Below are 11733 nucleotides of genomic sequence, written 5' to 3'. Positions count from 1 at the left end.
ACAAAGTAGTTTAACCCCGTCACACGTACTTACCTCCCGGACGACCTCACTGTGGGCAGCGAACATCCTCTTCCTGAAGGGGGAGGGACGTTCGGCGTCACAGCGACGTCACACAGTGGCCGGCCAATAGAAGCGGAGGGGCGGAGATGAGCAGGACGTAACATCCCGCCCACCTCCTTCCTTCCGCATTGCCGGCGGGACGCAGGTAAGCTGTGTTCGTTGTTCCCGGGGTGTGACACGGAGTGATGTGTGCTGCCTCGGGAACGATGAACAACCTGAGCACAGAAGGAGGACCAACATTTTGAAAATGAACGATGTGTCAACGAGCAACGATAAGGTGAGTATTTTTGCTCATTCACAGTGGTTTGGAGGTGTCACACAGTACGACATCTCTAACAATGCCGGATGTGCTTCACGAATTTCGTGACCCCGCCAACATATCGCACGATATATCGTACCGTGTGACGCCGGAATAAGGCTTGAAAGCCAAAATGCGTCAGTCTGCCCTAATCTCTGTGATATGTCACAATTTTTAAATCACTGCAATAAAAGTGAAGTTTTATTTTTACCTTGTCATTGCTGAAGCATTCCTGCTTCCATTATTTTTTTGATTGCAGTTTTTATTGATACCATTTTCGGGTATATACAATATGCTTTTATTGATTAGATCTTCACAGACTTGGCAACACCAGATATGTTTATTCTTTGTTATTGCTTTATTTTAAACTGGAAAAACGGCGGCAATTAAAATTTTTATATTTTTTTTAATTTACTTTAAATTTTCTAAAACACTTTTTTATCCTTTATCAGGATTGCGGCTACTTTAGTTTAACAAATGTGATATGTGTATGATTTTATGGCATTTAGAAGTATGCCAGGTTCTCGTCCTTTATGTAGCACTGCCCACATGATAGTACAGTCTTCCTTATAGATTCTACAGTTTTCTTGTTGTCAAATTGGCTGTTGATGGAGTGGCATGTAACCAGACCTGTCAATCATAAGAAAACAGCGTTCCAATGTGCAGCACTTTTCATTAGAGAACACAACATTTTTGGCACTTGTTTTACCAGTTTGGGTCTGGGCACACAATGTCTTTTCATTCAGATTCTGCCTGGAACTAGCCTGAATAAGAACTAGAAAACAAAAAATTGAACAAAATGCACAGCAATGTAAAAAAACATTGCTGTGCACATGCTCAGTCTTCTGTTACTTCTTTATACTGCTTCAGGGTTTGGAATCTAAAGTGGTTAAAAGAAGCAACATGTTCATTCTTCGGGCGGCTTCGTTTGGAAGCTGCCCACTGTTTATAGCTAAAACAATAGAAAACAGACGCTGCTGATGGAGCTGCCACAAAAAACAGTGGTAAGACCATCAGCAAAGCTGCTTCAGGAAATAGACCATGGGCCTTTTTTGAAGAGGCTTTGCCTAGGAAAATATTGATGGCCAAATAAAGATGTCAAGTTCACATACCCAATGGCTGAGTTCAGAGGGGTACATCTTACAGACTCAGAGACAGCATAAGACTGTAAGTTTGAGTGGGGAGAGTTTCGGTTATTGAAATAAACCCACTTGAACCCAGACTAAGGGATCTTTCAGATGTCTGTACTCATCAGTCCGATCTTGTATTTCAATGCACGGATTGGCCACAGCCTCCCAACCTGAACATGACAGCTTTATATATTTCTATGAGGCTCTCATGCTCAGGTCGGGAGATGGGCGGCTAGTCCATGCATTGAAATCCAAGATCGGACTGATGATCACACAAATCTGAAGGAGCCCTTAATCTACTGTCTTGCTGAATTTATTTACTACGAACCTCTAGCTGGATATCATTGCGAAGAAGATCCAGGGGAGCCACACATTTCACCCTTTGCATTGCAGAGGCTGACATCCACTGCGTAAAGGCCTTGTCAATTTATGCTTTGGATGTTTTACAGCATGTGTATGAGATTTCTTCAATTTTTTTACAAAGAAGAACGCAGTGGAAAATCTGCTCTATTTTTGTTATGTGGGAACATAGCCTAATAGTGCCATTATTTATGTGCACATTTTTTCAGCATTTTCTGCATTTTTAATCAATTACAGATAGGCCGTGTGCGCACGTTGCGTATTTGCATGGTTACACTGCGATCTGCACCGCAGCGTAACTGCATGTGTCCTCAGCATAATCTATGAAGATTATGCAGGAGACGTGCGCACGTGGCGTATTAGAGCGCAGCGCTTCGGCTGCTGCTCGAAGCACGCGTTCTAAGAAGTGACATGTCACTTTTTTCCTGCTCTCTGCATGCATCCCCCGCTCTGTCTATGGGAGGGGCTGCACTCAGAGCGCATATAATCGGCTTTTTTTTTTTCATTACGGACTCTTTCTGCAGCGATTTGAAGTGCACGTGTGCTGTTCAAATCGCTGCAGAAATATCTGCAGGGCAGAACGCTACGTGCGCACATAGCCATACTGTGATTCCCAGAAAATAAGACACTGTTTATATTATTTGTTTGCGCCAAAAATGTGCTATGATTTACTTTCAATGAAATTAAGTGTCTCTCCACTTTCTCTCACTCACACGCACACACACACGCACACGCACACACACACGCACACGCACACACACGCACACGCACACACACACACGCACACACATCCATCCGATTGCAATAACATCACACACACACACATACGATCATATGATCATAATAACATCACACACACACATACGATCATATGATCATAATAACATCACACACAAACACATTCGGTGATACCATACTGCTTCCGGATAGCAAGGGGACCTGCTCCTTGATGCGTTCCATCGCAGGTCCTTGATGCGTTCCATTGCAGGTCCTCGATGCGTTCCACCGTAGGACCTCAATGCGTTCCATTGCAGGTTCTCGATGCGTTCCACTGCAGATCCTAGATGCGTTCCACCGCAGGTCCTAGTATCACCATGTGTGTGTGTGTTTAGTTACTGCGATTGGATGTGTCTGTAAGAGCGGAGGGATTCTGGACCCGATGTGTTTCTATGAGTGGACCTTACAGTGATGTAGTGGGAGAGCCCATATACCATTGGCAGCTGACAGCTGCTAGCTGTTAGGTGTCTGGTGGGTATGATTGTGGGATCTGTCTTCTGTCTTTTGGAGCTGTCTTCTCTCTTTAATGAAGTGTCCTGTTGTATTCTTTAACTTTTTAACTGCATGGACACTTCATTATTAAACCGCGACTAGGGCTTATTTTCAGGGTAGGCCTTATATTTAAGGCATACTGCGAAAACCCAAAAAATTCCTGTTAGGGCTTATTTTCGGGGTAAGGCTTATTTTTGGGGAACCATGATATATAAATGATGGCAATGGATCCTGATGACTCAGTATGTTTTCTGTTTCTGGCCCAACATGCATTGTAATGCTGCTGGTATATTACCAGCCATCATGATTCTATATTGCTCACAGTTATGTGCAAACCACACGTCATAAACACAGCATAAGGACCGGAACGGAAGTTCAGAGGCTACTTGTCTGTGTTACTTATGCTCACAATGTAATCAATATTACATATACTGGAAATCTTTGCCACTATCCTTTGCATTTCTAATATGAAATGATTCAATAAGATGACAACAACTATTGATCCCACTGCAATGAGTCAGCACACAGTCTAGGAGACATTTTTATTAATTATTTATTGCATGCAATACTAGATGGATCTCTTTAATCAATATTTTAATTTTAATAACTCCACTATAAATCAGTGGCAGCTACATGGATATAAAAGTTGCATGAGAATGGCAGCTAAGATTCAGAACACAGTAGCATTGCTTTAATAGGATTTGGTATTTCACGTCAATTAGTATTCCCATTTATAATCTGAATAGGGTCATTTCTGTTTTCCTCCCATATACGCGTAGATCAGGGCATTTACCTTACAAATTTTCAAGCCTTAAAGTATATGGCATATTACAGTACTGGTATTCTGGATGAGATTTTATAAAATCTGCAGTATAAACTAAACTGGGGTTACAGGTTTCAAATCTGCAGCATGTGACTGTATGCTGTGCATTTCCACTGCAGCTGCAAAGGGTTAAAAGCCGCAAATCCACAGCATTTCCATTAAAAAGCTACACAATTTAGTGAGGATTTCTCTCTATGGAAAACTCAGTGAATAAATCTTGTGTGCACCTTCTGAGCTAAGATAGACAAAAGTTTTTTCATCAATTGATAAAAAACAGTAAAAAAATGAAAATTAGGAGGAAATTAAAAAAATCTATATAAGAAAGTTGAATAATAATAACCACTTCAGCAACCGGCGATTTTCTGTTTTTCGTTTTTATTCCTCCCCTTCTTCCAAGAGCCATAACTTTTTTAATTTTCCTTCAATATTGCCATATGAGAGCTTGTTTTTGGATCACGCTGCACATCAAAGTTAGATAATAGTATAATGCTATAAGCATACCGAAAAACATTGAAGCATACAATGAAAAATGCTACTTGCTAACTTGAAAGTGTGAATAATGAATTGCATACCTGCCATGAATATTAGGAAAAAGGAGATATTTAGCAATCGCATTGATCAATGTAACTGAGCCCCAAGACCTCGTCAAGGTATATCTCTATATTGGGGTCCCTAGCTCTGTGACCCTAACTGTGTGTCATCTAATTGCAATTAAAAACTGCTATGTGTGGAGAGGGGTAACCAAGGACTTTCTTATATAGGAGATGGAAAAAACATACAAACGGCAAAATAATTCAAAATGCGGTGAAATTGCAAAAAAAAAAGTGCAATTCCATAAATGTTTTTAGTTTTTTATTTACCATGTTCCCTATATGGTTAAACTGACCTAGCAATATGATTCCCCAGGTCAGTACGAGTTCATAGATACCAAATATGTATACAGTAGTTTTACTTTTATCTAAGTGGTGAAAAAAAATTCAGAAATTTGTCAAAATAAAAAATTGCACTTTTGGCGCCATTTTCTGAGAGCCACAGGGTTCTCATTTTTCGATATATGAGGCTCGGTGATGGCTTTTTTGTGCTCTTATCTGACGTTTTTACTGATAGTCTTTGGGGTAGATGCAATGTTTTCATCACTAGTTATTGCATTTTAATTCAATGTTGCAGCGACCAAAATAATGTAGTTTTGGCGTTTTGATTTTTTTCTTGTTACGCTGTTTACCGATCGGATTAATTTGTTTTATATTTTGATAGATTGTCCATGTCTGAACGTGATAATAACAAATATGTTTTTGATTGGGGCGGGGGTTTAAGTGTTTTATTTTTAATGGGGCAAAAGGGGGTGATTTGAACTTTAGTATTTTTTTTATTTTTTTTCATATTTTTTAAACTTTTTTTTTTTATATACTTTTCATTGCTTTTACTAGTATCCATTCATATATGACTGAGAAGATTCCAGTCCCAAATACAATTTAAAAAAAAAGTTTCTCCTAAAGAGTAATTGCTGCACTCTATCACAGCGGGGGCCGGATCCACCCTGAAGTCACAGTACTTCCAGCAGTTAGAATTCAGTCCAGAGGTGGTGCTCCTGGTGGTCCACCAGACACAAGTTCCCATTGTATGAGGGCACACCGATTGTCACACCCGACCACACCTTCTGCCACCTTCTTGTCCTTCTTTATTGTTTCCTGTGTATAGACATTGAGGAATAAAGCCCCGTTACATGCAACGACGGATCTAACAAAATATCGCCGGTGTCATGGATTCCGTGAAGCACATCCGGCATTGTTAGCGACGTCGTTGCGTGTGACAGCAAGGAACGACCGTTAACAATGGAAAATACTCACCTTATCGTCTATCGTTGACACGTCGTTCCTTTTTAAAAAATCGTTGATTGTTGAGCACACAGGTTGTTCATCGTTACCGAGGCAGCACACATCGCTGCGTGTGACACCTCGGGAACGACGAACTGCAGCTTACTTGCGGCCGCTGGCAATGCGGAAGGAAGCAGGTGGGTGGGATGTTACGTCCTGCTCATCTCCGCCCTTCCGCTTCTATTGGGCGGCCGCTAAGTGACGCCGCTGTGATGCCGCACGAACCGCCCCCTTAGAAAGGAGGCGGTTCCCTGGAAACAGCGACGTCGCTAGGCAGGTAAGTATGTGTGACAGCTCCAAACGATTTTGTGCGCCACCGGCAGCGATTTGTCCGTGACGCACAAACGACGGGGGCGGGTGTTTTCACTTCGTGTAACACCCCCTTTAGACAAGAAAGACCACAGCTACCCCAACTGCTCCCACTGGGGTGACCAGATGATCGTAGAGCAAACAGGACAAGAGGCTGGTCAAAGCCTAGCATAGAGTCATGATGATGATAAAAATGGCAGCCCCAAATTTGTTTATGGTGTAGCATATGAATAGCTGGCCAAATGCCGAGCACACTGACAGAAGGGCCGCATGGAAAGTGAAGTCCAGGTGTCGCGACATGAAGCAGATGGAATCTTGCAGAGCTCCCTGTTCTAGCAGAGAGAAGACTGTGAAGAGGCAGAAGTGGTTCACCCCGAACATCAGCTGCACGGACGACATCTTGTACTTGAAGAGTGAGTCCTGCCAGTTGGAGGTGAAGCTGTAAAGAAATGATGTACCCTGCCAGAATGATCACCCTGGAAAAGGTGGTGACTCCAAGGTACAGTGACTTCCCTTGTTAGACAGTAAGAACATGCTAACCGCCACGAATGTTGGGGAAATGTTGAGGGACATAAACATGGCGACTTTTACATGTGGATTCCTGCCTGAAAAGCTCTATGTCAAAACGATTAACATATGCAAAGCAATGTGACATCAACTTGCTATTAATGATGGGAGAGCAAGTTGCTCTGATGACTCGAGTACTGAGTATAATGGAAGTCAAAGGGAGACTCGAGCATTTCCAAACTCCGATGCTCAATCAAGTAACAAGCTTTTGCGAGCACGCTCGCCCATCACTACTTGCTATACAAACGTTCAGTTTTTTGTAGTTGTGAAAGTCATGAAGCAGCTAATACCGTAACAGTAACACAACCATTCTTCAGGTAGCTTCTGCTTGGATGCGGCCACTATTTTATATGTACAATTTAAAAAAATAGTAATTAAAAATAAAAAGATTCAGGTTTCAATGAAAATGTTTCAGGAAAAACACGAAGGCTGTTCTTCTGAAGCGCCTTTATCCAACATCTATAAATACTATGTGTGCATCTTCATTTGAGAGTGTCTGCTCTGAAAACAGCAAAACAGAGTTAAAACACCCCAAAAAAGTGACATAGTTAAAGGATTGAAAAAAGACCAAGGTCCATCAACTTCAACCTTTTGTTCACCAGTTATATATTTTCTATTGCTAGATTATTGCAAAACTATTTGTTGTGAGGAAATCATCCAGCCCTTTTTTAAAAGCTGTTATAGTATCTGCCATTACTACCTCTTGTGGTAGTGTATTCCACAGTCTGACCGCTCTAACTGTAAAGAACCCTTTCCTATTTAGCTGCCGGAATCGCTTTTCTTCCACTCGCAGTGAGTGCCCCCTGGTCCTTAGTATTGTCTTTGGAAGGAATAAGTCATGTGCCAGTCCTTTATATTGACCACACATGTATTTATACATATAAATGAGATCTCCTCTGAGACGTCTTTTTTCTTAAGTTAAACAACTTTTCCAACCTCCCATCATATGGGAGGCCTTCCATTCCTGGTAATTAGAGATAATTGGACCCATGAAAATTCAGTTCTGCAGGTTCAGACAGACTTTAGGCCTAAAACACATTTCCGCATAAAAAATGTCCGTGTGACACGGTCCGTTTTTCAGGTCCGTGTTCCGTTTTTTTGGGGCGTTTCTCCGGTACGTATGGCATCCGTGTGATGGCGTATGCGAGCCATGTGTACATGTAAAATATCCGTGTTTGTGTGTAAAATGCCCGTGTATGTGTACGTGGAATGTCCGTGTGGAATGTCCGTTTGTGTGTTGCACAATGTCATTGATACATGTCGGCTGACAGCAGACAGAGTTGCGCGATGAGAATGAACTCGGGTGAACTTCACCCAACTTCATTGTCATGCCGCGGCTCTGTCTGTGTGCCGCGTACTGATTAGCGGTCACCTGTGAAGGATTCACTAGTGACCGCTAATCCCCCGAGTGACTGAAGTGAGCAGCCCTCTCTCATACTTACCGCTCCCCAATCACCAGCGCGGCGAGGAACAGCTGTGCAGAGAATACGCGGCAACAAGCAGGGAATACGAGATTGATTAATGAGCAGCCGGCATATTCAAAGTAATTGTTGCCGCGTATTCTCTGCACAGCTGTTCCTCGCCGCGCTGGTGATCGGGGAGCGGTATGAGCCGGGGGAAGAAAAAAACCGAGCGCCAATGTAAGTATGACTGAGAACAGCAGAAAAAAGGTAAGTATACTGAATTTAATTTAAAAAAAAAATAAAAATAAGATCGCTAGTGTAAAAACGCACACGCACGAAACGTGCTGAACACGGACATACTACGTGTGCGGTCTGTGCAGGCACGGACCCATAGACTTTAGCGGGTCCGTGCCTGCGTGCTGCCGGCCAAAAACGGACATGTCGTCCGTGCAGAAAAGCGCACACACGTACTTATCACACGGACACACGTTCCGTGTAATTTTACGTGTGTGTGCCATCTATCATTGAATAACATGGGTCTCCGTGTGTACGAGTCTCCGGTACGTGCAAATACGTACCGCACACGTACAAAAAAAAAACAGATGTGTGTTGCAGTTCTTAGATAAAGTTCGGTTCGTGACCTCATTGGAAGTCACTGATTGGGCAGTTCGGCTCTCCGCTCATATACAGCCAGCCATAAACAGATCACTTCCGGGGTTAGGAGGGAGGGATTCACATCCGATAGCGCTGTTTTTTTTTGTGCATACTACATTCAATAGCGCTGTGTTTTTTGTGCACACTACATCCAATAGCGCTGTTTTTTGTGCACACTACATTCCATATCGCTGTTTTTTTTGTGCACACTACATCCGATAGCGGTGTTTTTTGTGCACACTACATCCGACAGCGCTGTGTTTTTGTGCACACTACATCCGATAGCGTTTTTTTTTGTGCACACTACATCCAATAGCGCTGTGTTTTTTGTGCACACTACATCCGATTGCGCTGTGTTTTTGTGCACACTATATCCGTTAGGGCTGCTTCTCACTTGCGAGTTTCTCGCAGTAGAGCAATGCGAGAAAATCTCGCATTGGAATCGGACACATGTTAGTGAATGATTCAGCTCTCATCTGTGATTTTTTTCTCAGTCCAAATCGGACTGAGAAAAAAATCGCAGCATGCTGCTTTTTTGCGAGTTTCTACTGCGAGTCTCTCCAATGCAAGTCTATGGGAGCGTGTAAAAAGTCGGATGTCACGGGACGGGCACTCACACCATCCTAGTGACATCCGATTTTCTAAATACATTTCTCGCATGCTTCCTAAAACACTGGAAACGAGCGATGTCTCACAATGTCTGTCAATCACTATTCTCTGTCAGTCGGTCTCCCCCTCTCGGTCTCTATTCTCTCTCTGTCGGTCCGTCACTATCTCTGTCCCTCTCTCACAGTCTGTCGGTCATTTTCCCCTCCTCTCTCATACTTACTGTACCCCGATCTCCGGCGCCGCGCTGCACAGCTTTCTCACTGCTGCGGCGGCTTTCACTATTGTAAAAAAGCCGGCCGCTCATTAAACAATCTCGTATTCCCTGCTTTCCCCGCCCACAGGCGCCTATGATTGGTTGCAGTGAGACACGCCTCCACGCTGAGTGACAGGTGTCTCACTGCACCCAATCACAGCAGCCGGTGGGCGGGTCTATACTGTGCAGTGAAATAAATAAATAAACAATTAAAAAAAACGGCGTGCGGTCCCCCCAATTTTAATACCAGCCAGATAAAGCCATACGGATGAAGGCTGGTATTCTCAGGATGGGGTGCTCCACGTTATGGGGAGCCCCCCAGCCTAACAATATTAGTCAGCAGCCGCCCAGAATTGCCGCATACATTATATGCGACAGTTCTGGGACTGTACCCGGCTCTTCCCAATTTGCCCTGGTGCGTTGGCAAATCGGGGTAATAAGGAGTTAATGGCAGCCCATAGCTGCCACTAAATCCTAGATTAATCATGTCAGGCGTCTATGAGACACCCTCCATGATTAATCTGTAAGTTACAGTAAATAAACACACACACACACATGAAAAAATCATTTATTAGAAATAAAAAACACAAACAAATTCCCTCATTACCAATTTAATAAGCCCCAAAAAGCCCTCCATGTTCGGCGTAATCCTGGATGTTCCAGCGTCGCTTCCAGCTTTGCTGCATGGAGGTGACCGGAGCTGCAGCAGACACCGCCGCTCCTGTCACCTCCAAGCAGCAACTGAGGTGAGTAGCGTGATCTGCTGAGGTGTCACTGAGGTTAATCGCGGCCACCGCTGGATCCAGTGGCGGCCACCGGGTAACCTCAGTGACAGCTCAGCTGATCGCGCTACTCACCTCAGTTGCTGCTTGGAGGTGACAGGAGTGGCGGTGTCTGCTGCAGCTCCGGTCATCTCCATGCAGCAAAGCTGGAAGCAACGCTGGAGGTCCGTGGATTACGCCGGACATGGAGGGCTTTTTGGGGCTGATTAAATTGGTGATGAGGGAATTTGTTAGTGTTTTTTATTTCTAATAAATGATTTTTTCATGTGTGTGTGTGTTCATTTACTGTAACTTACAGATTAATCATGGAGGGTGTCTCATAGACGCCTGACATGATTAATCTAGGATTTAGTGGCAGCTATGGGCTGTCATTAACTCTTTATTACCCCGATTTGCCAATGCACCAGGGTAAATCGGGAAGAGCCGGGTACAGTCCCAGAACTGTCGCATATAATGTATGCGGCAATTCTGGGCGGCTGCTGACTGATATTGTTAGGCTGGGGGGCTCCCCATAACGTGGGGCTCCCCATCCTGAGAATACCAGCCTTCAGCCGTATGGCTTTATCTGGCTGGTATTAAAATTGGGGGGGACCGCACGCCGTTTTTTTTAATTGTTTATTTATTTATTTCACTGCACAGTATAGACCCGCCCACCGGCTGCTGTGATTGGGTGCAGTGAGACACCTGTCACTCAGCGTGGGGGTGTGTCTCACTGCAACCAATCATAGGCGCCTGTGGGCGGCAAAAGCAGGGAATACGAGATTGTTTAATGAGCGGCCGGCTTTTTCAAAATAGTAAAAGCCGCCGGAGCAGTGTGAATGCCGTGCAGCGCGGCGCCGGGGATCGGTGAGTATATGAGAGAGGGCTGCTAACTTCAGTCACTCGGGGGATTAGCGGTCACCGGTGAGTCCTTCACAGGTGACCGCTAATCAGGACGTGGCACAGACAGAGCCGCATCATGACAATGAAGTCGGGTGAAGTTCACCCGAGTTCATTCTGATTGTGCGGCTCTGTCTGTGTCTGCTGTCATCTGCCATTCAGCTCTGCTACATGGCTGTCTGTGTCTGCTGTCAGCGGCCATGTAACAGCGCTGAATGGCAGATGACATAGTAAAAAATACGCATTACACATGCATTATACACGCATTACACACGCTAGTAAAATCATTAATTTATTCAGAAAAAGCATCGCACTTGCGTTGCACTCGGACCTAACGTGAACTAAAATCAGCCGAGTTTTTTTCAGCCCAGTCGGACCGATTTTACTCGAATAGATGTGTTTCCACCCTTAGCGTTGTTTTTGTTATTCACACTACATCCGATAGCGCTGTGTTTTTTGTGCA

The 11733-nt window shown here is 44.0% G+C and overlaps 1 pseudogene; it reads right to left on the bottom strand.

Annotated features, from left to right (window-relative positions):
• Positions 1 to 863: 863 nt before the first annotated feature.
• On the bottom strand, positions 864 to 6702 carry LOC142302359 (adenosine 3'-phospho 5'-phosphosulfate transporter 1-like; annotated as a pseudogene).
• Between the last annotated feature and the right edge of the window lie 5031 nt (positions 6703 to 11733).

This window comes from Anomaloglossus baeobatrachus, chromosome 4 (genome assembly GCF_048569485.1).
Source record: "Anomaloglossus baeobatrachus isolate aAnoBae1 chromosome 4, aAnoBae1.hap1, whole genome shotgun sequence".
NCBI classification, from domain to species: Eukaryota; Metazoa; Chordata; class Amphibia; order Anura; family Aromobatidae; genus Anomaloglossus; species Anomaloglossus baeobatrachus.
This window is presented reverse-complemented; position numbering and strand designations above follow the sequence as displayed.